This window comes from Electrona antarctica, assembly GCF_951216825.1.
Source record: "Electrona antarctica genome assembly, chromosome: 21".
Classification (NCBI taxonomy): Eukaryota; Metazoa; Chordata; class Actinopteri; order Myctophiformes; family Myctophidae; genus Electrona; species Electrona antarctica.
In genome coordinates this window covers 15461336-15473636 of record NC_136802.1, presented here as the reverse complement: position 1 = coordinate 15473636, position 12301 = coordinate 15461336, and the positions used below count along the sequence as shown (strand labels likewise).

Genomic DNA, 12301 nt, shown 5'->3' with positions numbered 1-12301 from the left:
TTTTCTGTCAGAGATAGTTATACATCCATATAGGATCTCTCTCTCTCTGTCTGTCTCTCTCTCTCTCTGCCCTGAAGAGAGCTTTGGTTGGTAAAGGTCACACTCAGGAGTGGAAGTGTGTTGGTGTGGGCCGTGGCAGGGACCCTCAGGGTTCCTTGAGGAGGTTCCAAATGGACCCTTATTAAGAGTAGCCTATAGTGTTGATTTTGTTTCAGTCATAGGCCCTCATTTATCAACCGTGCGTACGCAATTTTCGGCATTTACGATTTGCGCCAAAGCATGAATTTGAACTTGAGCCAGGACAAAAATCACGTCTGGTCGGGAGCTGTCGTACGCTTTGTCCTCACCTGTTTTTCTGTCGTAGAACAGCGGAGCAGCATTGTCTGAACTGCTGACACGCTGTCACAGGCATCTAAACATATGTTTTCACTCCTAAAATGTTAATATAAAACTGTATGTATATACATGTAAAAAAAAGAAAAAGAGAGATTTCCAACTTTACAAGTAATTAAAATCGCGCAATTAAAAACAATATAACATGTTTACAATGTATTAGTTTGTGCTTAATCAAACAGTGCTTTACTGGCCTTGTTGTGCGAGCGCACTTGTGAGATGATTTGGGAGCGCATCGCATGCGGCATGAACGTGACATCAGATGCCTATAGAATCACTGTGATATTATTACAAAAAGGCACATGACTGCACGCCTTTATTTCCAAGTGACAATGACAATCATACAGCTTGCCTATTTGCAATTGTAGCAGGCTATAGGCGTAAGGGGCTTAATCATTCACCATTTAAATAAGCGCTTTGACAGTTCAGATAAAAGCGAGATCATTTTCGGGGGTCGGGAGGACGGGGCCGCGGCGTGCGTCGCCAGCCCAGCACATACCAGCACACATGCAAACCTTCATCCATATGTTTATGATTCGTTCATCAATGATCAAATCACTCCATAAACGTTGATTATGACTGCCTTGACGACATGGTAGCCTATCTCTCATGCAGGCATCACTCACCCACATGACTTATCACAGCAGTGCGCAGTCTCACTGATCGCCTTCGCCGTGCACTGCGCACGAATGGGTAAAATTATTATAGGCCTATTCCATTCATGGCGATGCGATGTCGATGTGTCATGTAGCCTTGAGGTGCGTGCGTGCGTGCGTGGACATGACAGAAAGGCGTGTGTGTGTGTGTGTGTGTGTGTGTGTGTGTGTGTGTGTGTGTGTGTGTGTGTGTGTGTGTGTGTGTGTGTGTGTGTGTGTGTGTGTGTGTGTGTGTGTGTGTGTGTGTGTGTGTGTGTGTGTGTGTGTGTGTGTGTGTGTGTGTGTGTGTGTGTATGAGAGAGGGGGGTGAGGCGGGCAGCAAGTTTTTCATGGTTTCCAGGTCGTATTGCAGTTGTTCATGTCGCAAAAACGAGGGCGAGGCTTGATTTCACAAGGCGTGCCAGATAGATTTCAGCCGTCACATTTATTACTGCTAGGAATGAAATTAGGAAGGATCAGCTGTTTGCGATCACTTTATAAATGCCGACTCGACGTGGGTGTACTACGAAAACTACACTTGAATTTGGGGCAGAATTTACACTCAATTGATAAATGAGGGCCATAGTCTTTTGAGTAAAATTTATATGAAATCAAATGTATTTGCATAGAACATTTAAAAACAACTCTCATCGTACCAAAGTGCTTCACAGGTCAGATAAAACAATATGATACAGTACAATGCAATACAGCAGTATAAAAGTTAAAACAACACACAGTTATAGTAGGCCTACTCATGACACACAGTACTCAAGTACTCATTTGTTTTTTAGTCATATTTTTGTCATCTGAAATGTTTTAGTGTAGGCCTGTATGTCTTTTTTTCCCATTATTTTTCCCCTTTCAGAAAATTGTTAGATTTAGAAGATAGGCTATCTTCAGAATCAGCCTCAATATTGCAAGTGAGTCATGAGCCCTTCCTTTGGCTTTAAGACTCATTCTCCTTGACATGACATGGAGAAAAGGTTCTCTCTCTCTCTCTCTCAATCTCTCTGGAACATTGATGTATTTTCCCGTCTCTTACTGCACTGGGCGGAGGCGCATGCAGCTAGGGCCCTGCAGGACTCACTTATGCCATGTAGGCTGTATGGCTCCTCTCCAAACAGCCAACCCACCCCCCTGTGTGTGTGTGTGTGTGTGTGTGTGTGTGTGTGTGTGTGTGTGTGTGTCTGTGTGTGTGTGTGTGTGTGTGTGTGTGTGTGTGTGTGTGTGTGTGCGTGTGCGTGTGCGTGCGCGTGCGTGCGTGCGTGCGTGCGCGCTACTATAGTAGTGAGTAGTCAAATGTCCTCACAAGTACACGGTAGAATTTGAAAATGGACATTTGACTTTGAGGTGGACAATTTCCATGGTTCTCAATCTCAACAACAGAAATGGTTGTTTTATGGTTAGGAAACAATGTTTAGAGTTAGTCTCACAATTAGGACAACATTATTGTAATATCTGCAAGCTACAGTAGTAACTGAACCTCTCAAATAATTGTAGTGGAGTAAAGCGTGCTGCAAGTAGTGGAGTACCAGTGGTTCCCAAACTTTACAGGTCGAGACGCAAAAGAGATGTTTGCCCGGGACCCAAACTAGTGAAAATAGCAGATCTACAAGAGCACGACGCTTCACGCCACGGTGCGAGCTTGTAGATCAGCTATTTTCACTACTTCTTGAACTAATGAATTGAATGAATTTGTTTTCGAATTCACGCGCACACACAAAAACTACAGTCAATGCCGGAAAAAAATAATTATATATTTTATTTGCCTCTGAGATGTAGAAGTAGAAGTAAAAGTACTGGAAATTGAAAGTAAAGTAAAAAAAAAAAAAAAAAAGTACTTAGTACATTACTTAAGTAAAAGTACTTTTTGCACTGGTTACTTTCCACCACTGGAAGGTTTACAGAGGAAAGCACGGCACAGAGAATAAAGGGCGAAGGGATTTGAAAAGAGAAAAGACATCCAAGTGAGAATAAATATATGATGAAGCAATCCAACTCGTGACATTCCAAGAACACGCACTTGTTAGGCCTTTCATGAGCACAGCCTTGAGGCTCTAACAATGGCCTTTGTCCCTCTACAGAGTCCTTGCTGTGACAATCACAGGCACAATCCTGTCTTCTTATCAGTGCAGCTCGGGCATACTTTCAAACCAATGAAACATTTAAACCCGTCTCAGTCCCGCTTGGAAACCTGCTGCTGGGCTGTCCAGATCAGGGGCCTTTTTTCAGGCCAAGGACCCTGCCTGAAGCTTAGCTGAGACAGGATTGAAGATGAAGTCAGATAAATAATTGATAGTTAGGAACCAAATGGACCCTTACATATCTGTAACTCTGATTATTAATATAGCATCACAAATCACAATCATTTTAACCACTTGTATACGTTGGCTGTTCAAAAATAGCAGATCTACAATCTCACAGCTATCTTCTGGGAGTGTAAAAGTTCTCATCACACTGTACTAGTGAATAGTGACTTTCTCGGACCCCCTGTTGAAGACCCACAGTATATGGTTTAGAGCAGTAGTGGTTCTCAAACGGCATTTAAACATTTTTGAGTGGTGTACGAATGAGCACGAATACAGCATGGTTGTTTTTCACCACCTGTGCACAACCTAACACACACACACACACGCACATATTAACTGTATATATGATGCTTTCGGGTGTGCCAGTACAGTGACAGTACAGTACAGTAAAGGGTACAGTAGAGGGACTGCCACACGGTAACTCTGTCATTTCTCAACCGTTTCGGAGGCGGGGCGGCTCGCCGGAACCGGGCCGGCACCGGGCCGGCACCCTGGGTGCGTTCCTGTGGGTCTGGAACTCCCCCCCCCCCCCCCCCCCCCCCCGGGGAACCCCCACATGGAGTTGCACCACTCGCTTCACACGGGTGGGATTTTTAAAATATCAAGCCGAATACTACTTCTGGTACACCGGGGAGAATTTGGGGATTTTCTAAATAAAACGGCTGAAGGCGTCGGCAGTGCAGGACCATTTGAAGAGAACATGATGCATCCTTTGCAGGAGAAAGTGTGAGAACTACGTATACTGCTTTAGCACACCACTGCTACAGCAAACATAACCCCGTTCAACATGATTGTAACAGAAAATTACACTGTCAAAGCCCCTCACAGCCCTGCTAGGCCCAGCATGCCATGCCACTGTATTATTAAAAGATTAAAAGTATTAATCCAGCCACTTCCAGACAGTCACTGGGTTATAATAATATTGAATTATGTCACTGTGAGGTGAGGACACTTAGAAAGTTCTTAAAGCAGAAATAACACGCATTTTAAAACTGTTTTTAATATTTAATATCATATTGTCTATGTCCCTCAAACGTATTTCTAATGGTTTGAGCCTCAATCACCACTCTGATAAAACCAGTCCTTGTCATTTCTTGCTGGACTTTGAAAGCAGTTTTAGCTGCAATGCCACAATGTACTGAGGTGGTGGGGGTGCTGATATGCAGATTATTTAATATTTGAGTCATTATAATACTGATGTTAGATAAAACCAGGCTTGTTTCCATTCCATGCCAGCTTGGAAAATCAACAATGGCAGACATTGTAAACAAAGTGGAAATGCAAATTTGTTACTGAAGACTGAAGAAGCGGAGGAATTATACAAAGTAGGGTGACATTGATGACATCACGATCAGGACAAAATCAGTTGAGCTGTTCCTGAGAGCAATTTCTATTAAAGCACCCATATGGTATGAAAGCCTGATTGTTAAAAAATGTTTTTTGTGGGGATAGAAAACACATATGGGAGCCCCAAAAATACAAAATAAATTGAAAAAGTTGAATTTTATGTTATAGGTCCTTTAACTCAAGACTTTATTATCCTGTTGGCCAAAATGTCACCCTTGTTAGTCATAATATTTTCTAACTTGTACAGTTCTTAGCTACATTGTTTACAATGTCTGTGATCTGACAGAACTTTGATTAGCAGAATTCAGCTAAACAAAGCCATGGAAGTATCGCTAATTCATTTCATTGTGTCAGGGGCTGAAAATCGCAACAAAAAAATAGTGTTTCGAGAATCATTGATGTGATTGTGAAAATATGTTCAATTCAATTCATGGAGCTATTGGCATGAGAAAATGTATACATACAAACGTATACATAATGTATACCAGTGAAAAATTGTATCTGTAACTTTTGTTTAATTGAAAAAAGGTTAACTTCAATCACAACATACTGTAAGAGTACAGCTCAAGATTTATTTAGTTGTATGGATGAATTAATGTTTTAAACATTTCTTTTTTCTCTTCAGAGTAAAACAGACCAGGCCACAAAAAAACTATTACATGGAGAGTAAATTGCTTTGGAAAACTGTTATAGAAGATATGTTACATGAATGTGACAAGTACTATTACGATGTTTTACTTCTAAATATTTTGTTACTGTAGCATTCCGTTGCTGTCAGCCGGAAACCTTTTTTTCTCCGTAAATTATGGCTTTACTTCATCACAAAAGAGTGCCGTGCAAAATTCGTGAAAATAGCCAATCCACAATCTCACAGTGCGTCGCGGTGAGCTTGCAGATTGGCTATTTTCACTCCTTCTTTTAAAACGTTTTAAAAATAATGATGAGCGGTTTTGGACATACATACAGTACAAGGTTTCCACCCGATAGCGACGATTTGAAAGGCCAGGTATGTCTCCTTAATGAATGTAGACAAGCAGAGGTACTGCACGGTACCGCCTCCGTAACAGCTGCATGTGGGTTTCACACTGATGCAAACAGCCTGCAATTGTCGGCAGAGGGCAGGGAAATAATTACGGGACAAACTGTTGTGTTTTTTACATTCCCTCGTTAGCAGTAATGTCGGTCATAGGTGTATTCATACTCTCTGAAAGCTGCACCGACAATGCTGTTTATGGGTATATGGGCAGTGGTTTATTTTTTTACTTAAGTAAAAGTATCAATACTACAATGTAGAAATACTCTGTTACAAGTAATAGACAGGGAATATAATGTTACTTGAGTAAAAGTACAACATTGTTATCAAAATGTACTTGCTACCAAAAGTAGAAAGTACTCGTTATGCAGAATTTCACATGTTTTCAAATGTATAAATTGTATAGTACAAATTATTGTAGGCCTATATACTCCACTACATTTATTTTAAAACTTTAGTTACTATTTACTTTGTAGATTTTGTCCCTGCAAGGCAAGCTGAGCCACGGTGCAACCATTGTGTATCGCCGTAATATAGCAAATCGCTATATTACAAAACAATTCTAATATTATGAAAATTAACTGGCTGGCATACTGTTCTGAGAGGTCCCAAATAGATGACCCCCCCCCCCCAGAAACGGGGTGGGGGTTCGGAAAATTTTAACCCCATTCAATTTTGGCACAAAAATCCTACGGGAGCTGTTTTTTGACGCCTCGTACCACACTAACACTGGTGATGATGTTTGTGAATTCCTTCAGAATTAATGGACCCCCCCCCCCCCCCCCCTCTCTCCGTAACACACTGTGTGTTGATTTAATGAGTATTGAAATAATGAGGAAACGGCAGCCCCAACAGAACGCCCGGAGGTAAACAGCCTTCACCTGCCAGCAGCATGTCCAGCAGGCCTCTAAATAAAGCCTGTCAGTTAATAGTGTCATCTGGTGACATGTTGACAGCATATAGGGAGTACCAAAATATCCTTGAGGGGGCGTCAACATAATGTGTCACGTGGCAGCGGTGGCCATGTTTTTGGGATTGGTAGTAGACAAGACGGCCTGGCTCGTACAGGGCTTAGAGCTTGTAAACAGTGACTCCTCAGTGTGCTATAAAACGTTCTTTCTTTATTACTTACAATGGTGCAGACCTGCTCAGTTTATAAGTGTTGAGGACATGTGTGTTGAGGAAATGTGCTATAGAGAAAGGAGCTCGATTTTCCAGCGTTCCAGCATGCATGGTGCAACATCACAGAGCTTCACATTGACATTAACAAAGAGATGGCTTGGATCTCACCAGCTCAGCTGTACGACGCGTCGCAAATAAATAACATTCAACAACCTACCTATCCAAGTACAGCCGTGTTAGTTCACCTACATGGCATTTTCACAAAGGTAAATTATTACCAAAAACATGAAACTACTATGCTGTAACTTCTCAATTTCCTTTCAGGGATTAATAAAGTATATCTCATCTCATAACTTAGAGTAATGTTTGTTGTAGCAGCTATAATGTAATGCCAATGCCGACTAGGATAGCCCAGCTGCTGTGTTGTTCCACACAAACTAAGAGCCCTATTTTTTGGTTGATTGAATACTTTATTAATAAGTAGCATTACTAAGTTACATAACTAATTAGCAATGGTGTCGTTTTTTTACCCCAGGCAAACCATGGAACAGACTGCAAGCTGCTGTACTGAGAAAATCACTTACATTGCATGGAGATGGGTGGCACATTTTCATTGTCCTAAAACAAGATTCAAGAACATCTTGAATCTTGAAACATTGTCATTCATATGCAAACGATGAGTTGTCATAGGACATGATCAATCCATTTCTGAATCAGTTCTAAACACAGTGTTCACGGGTCCCCCCTTTTTTCTAACCATGTATATTTTTTATTGCATATTAGTGTATATTTGTATACTCTTTAAAGCAGTTGAGACGAATGACAGTCTAAGTCCATAGTAATTATCCATAATGTATAAATGATGGATAAGGCTTCAGGACAGATAGGCCTTTTCGGGGAGGGGTCAGAATAAATTATGACTGTTATTCGTCTCAACTGCTGATGAATTGAAAATGGAGGGCCATTATGTAAATATTCTGATGAATTGAAAATGGAGGACACTTATGTAAACAAGTCTTAGTACTTTTTCTGGTTTTATCCTCTTAGCAGTTTTTGTATTGACCTTTACTTTCCCTAAACTGTACTCATTAACTGCTAATAAAAAAATCAATCAGGTACAACTGTTGAGCAGGTGTCAGAATGAGCAATATCTACTGTATAAATAAATAAAATATATATTTATTTCACCATGACTTAGGCACAGCAATGTTATATTTACTTTGTTAATGTTTCATCTCCCAAAATAGCGGATCTAGCCTATAAGTTAGCTTGCAATCAACATCATTCTGAGAACAGAATTTAATGTGAACATCACCAATCTTAAAAATCACCCAATCTTTGTGATAAGTGTTCTTGAATCTTGAAATTGTTGTCATTCAATCATATGTAGCATCATCATGCCATCATGTGTTATCATCATAAGCAATCATACATTACTCTATTCTCAGTCCCAAACAGTGCAGCTCTCTGGCTAGTGGTACAACTAGAAAAAAAGTAATGACGTTTTCTGTTTTGCACTGTGAATCAGTCACCCACCCAGATGTAAAATAAATGTGGGCCATGAGAGATTCCTGCAATTTACGCTATGAAAGCAATTACATGTATAATAGCTTGTTCCTTCAAAGAAGCACTACATCAGCTGTACTTTTGTGTAGAATTGGTGGTAGCATGTCAAAATCATCTTCTTCATATGGAGAGACATCAATGTCCGCGATTATGCAGAGGGTTGTGGACCATTAGACCAGCTTGTCCCTGTAGGGCAATGTACGGTATGTTGAGAGTCGGAGACCCGTTCTCCTTTCACTATATGTAGTCAGCAAAGAACCAGTAGGCTAACGTTAGCTAGGCTAATGTTATAGTTACAAACACAGACCGTCATTCACCGTCACTCTAGTCAATGTAACGATGTACACTGAGATTCGTGAGAAGTGCTTTATAAATGAAATGCATTATTATTATTATTATTATAGTCTAGTCCTGCCTATAGTCTCGTAAATACTGTACGCTGCACAGGAATCCCAGAAACATGGCGCCGCTAGCTTATCAAGCGCCACCCCCACCTTGGTGACGTACACGTTTCTACAAACCATACGAGCCAAGAGTTTGACGAGCGAGAGAAGCAGCTAGGGGAGAGACGACAGGAGATGAAGACAGAGCGAGAGCCCATTAATTAAACACTGAAAGCCTTGAGCGGAGGTTCTCCCGAACTGTTCCACGATATGCCAATGACCCCCATTTTAGCCATAGCCTCAGGCTGCGGGGCCCCTTTGAGAAATGGCTTTTTAAAACCAGTCGACCACACGTCATGTCCAAATTAGGATTTATTTTATATGTTTATCCCACCAATTTTGTGACCCATTTTTCACCCAGTGTCAATTATCTAATGTAATCCTGTTCCTCTGCCAACCTGGGAAGAGCAACGGACTGAACTCATGCCCCCTTCAATGCATGAGGAGTCCAAGCTGCTTCTTTTCACCTGAGAGGGGGGAGTTTCCCCGGGTTGATGTAGGAAGGAACACGTTATTCCAACCAGTTCCTTTCCCCTCCATCAGGTGCCCCGGCCAGCATGTTTTTTTGTGAGGGTACCTACCCTAGAGCATGGGTTCCCAATCCTTTCAGCCCGCAACCCCAAAATAATGCTACCATTGACTCGCGCCCCCAACCTACACCTGTAGGTTATTTTATGCACATAAACGTGCATGTTTGGTGCACATTTGTCCGCACATTCATTCTAGGGCACACACACACACACGCACGTGCACGCACGCACGCTCAGTGCCTCCGAGACATCTCTTCCCTGCAGGTCCAGCAGTCTCCTCTCCTCTCCTCTCATATTTCCCTGCAGACCTAAAACAATTGCTGTAGCAAAGCTGTCAGCGGGGGGCGCCACCGAGGGAGAAGGTGCCACTTGCTTTACCACTAATTTTAGCACCGAGGGGGCCAGTCAAGACAGTAATAAATCTTTTTTTTCTGTTTTTCTTTTTTCACTAGAGCATTGACATTGCTTAAAGGTATTTCAGCATTGTCTTCTCTGTCGGGTGGAAACCTCGTATGTCCAAATCTGGTACTTTTCAGGATTCAAATTCAAAATCATCAAGTAGCAGAGCTACAAGCTCGAATCTCGGTGCATTTTGAGCTTGTAGATCTGCTACTTTAGATGCTTTTGTGTGATACTGTAGTATGATCAAGTAGGGCGTTGATTTACAAAAATATAAAGAAATATATATGGAGATATCACGGCGATCACTGTCACTGGCGTGATGATCACTGGCGATCACTGGATGTCACTGTCGGCTGGTACCAGTCCAAAACTGGTACTTTTCAGAAAATGGGATGAAATCACCCTACATTGGTCCAATGGATCCAATGTATTCATGAATTATTCATGTTAATCATTTTAATTGGTACAATTTACAATATTCATCATTTTCAACAGTGAAAAACACACACACACACACACGCACACGCACACACATCCTAAAGGACGACCTTACCCATTTTCAACATATCTTATATGACTCACAACTCGGTCTGAATTCGTCTACCAGTGACATCATCGATGGTGAATCCAAGCTAATAGAAACTGCAGGCTTTCCCTGGAAATTATGGAAGCCATTGTTCTCATGTTAATAAAACATCTTGTTTGAAAAACAAAAGTCAGCCTCATGATGATGTCACTGGTAGGCAGGTTTCTGAACTGTCCACAGCCCTGCTCTAAGACTTGTTTTACCATTTTATAATGCAAATTAGTGATAGATAAATCCTTAACTACTGTACTTCCCAGAATGCTGCTGCCAAATTGCTGACCAGGTCCATGCAGGAGATATCCTGTCACATCACACCCATCTTGTTGTCCTTGCATTGGCTCCCAGTAATCCATTATACGTATGTGTATGTATATGTATGAGTCATAAAATCGAGGTTGAACTTACAATGGGTTTGTATAGGAAGGGGTAGGTAAAAATGAATATGAAATATAAAAATGAATATCAAATATCTAAATACTGAATCAAGCAGCTTAAAAACTGTCTGTGGTGTTCACATAAACTTGATTAGACAATGAAAAGGACAAAAATGACCCTGGTAACTACCGACCGGTGTCAATTTTGAGCTCTGTATCAAAGATCTTCGAGAAGATAATTAACGAGCAACTAAATTAATACCTAAATATATAAATTAATACCTAAACCGACGCATGTTTATTATATTTAACAGAACAAATTAGGAAAGAAGTTGACAATGGAAAACTTTGTGGAATGGTGCTGCTGGACAGCGTTCGACACAGCGAACCACTGGTTACTGAGCAAGCTTGAGGCCTATGGGGGCAGACAGGGCAACATGTAAATGGTTCAAATCATATCTGATGGGGCGTGAACAAAGGGTAGAGGTGAATGGCGTTTTATCTGACCCAAACATCATGGAATGTGGAGTTCCACAAGGAAGCATTCTAGGTCCAGCCCTATTTTCAGTGTACGTGAATGTGAATGATATGACAGATGCTTGTAACTGTGATTTGTTACTGTACGCTGATGATTCTGCTCTGCTAATGTCCTACAAGGATCAAACCACTTTAGAAAGCTCCCTGAGTGAGGAAGTAGCCAATGTTAGTTCCTGGCTTATAGATAATAAGTTATCTTTACACTCAGGGAAGACAGAATCAATTCTGTTTGGCTCGAAAATCAAATTAGGAAGAAGCACAGACTTCAAGATCAAAATAAATTCGGAATACATAGCAGCAAAATCATCAGTGAAATACCTTTGTTGTATTTGAGGGTAACTTAGACGGCCGATGTATGGCCAGCAAGGTGCTAAACAAGGTCTCCGGACTGACTACGTTTCTAGCTCGAACAGCAAGATACATGGATAGGGAGACAAAATGAATGGTGGCCAACTCCCTTATCCTGTGCCACTTTGATTTCACATGTACATCCACTACATCGTGGTTCGAGGGCTTGATTAAGTATTTTAAATCAGGGTTATACTAAGGATGGAACCCAGAACCCATATAGGAAGGAACCAGTTCAGAGAGCTGAACTGGCTCCCAGTAGAATCCAAGGTTACAATGGCTAGACTAAACATGGTCCATACAATTAAATACGGAGAGGTCCCAACAGTTTTAAGAACATGTTTCAGGCAGGTAAACGAGGTACACAACCATTTCACCAGAGCTAGTATTGCAGATGTGGTGCTCCCTACTTTTAAAAGTAAAGTGGGCAAAGGCTCATTCATGTAGAGCCACACAGTGGAACAGCCTGGAAACCAGTGTTAAACTGACATCCAATTAGAGGACATTTAAACAATTTAAACAATGGAAATGGAAAAGGTTTCCCCTATAAAGGGTCAGCTTAGAGGGATGGCTCGTATCAAAAGCCAAGGGTGGCTCGTATCAATGGGCAAGTGGGGCTCAGCCCTCCCTATCTTATGGAGTAAAGATGAGAAATTATAATTAAAATGTTTTAGAA

At 41.3% G+C, this 12301-nt stretch overlaps 1 protein-coding gene across 2 annotated transcripts in view; it reads left to right on the top strand.

Moving 5' to 3' along the window:
• LOC306914457 (neural cell adhesion molecule 2-like) overlaps positions 1-12301 on the top strand; it is a 454732-nt gene that overhangs the window by 346167 nt on the left and 96264 nt on the right. The gene's annotated exons all lie outside the window — the stretch shown is intronic.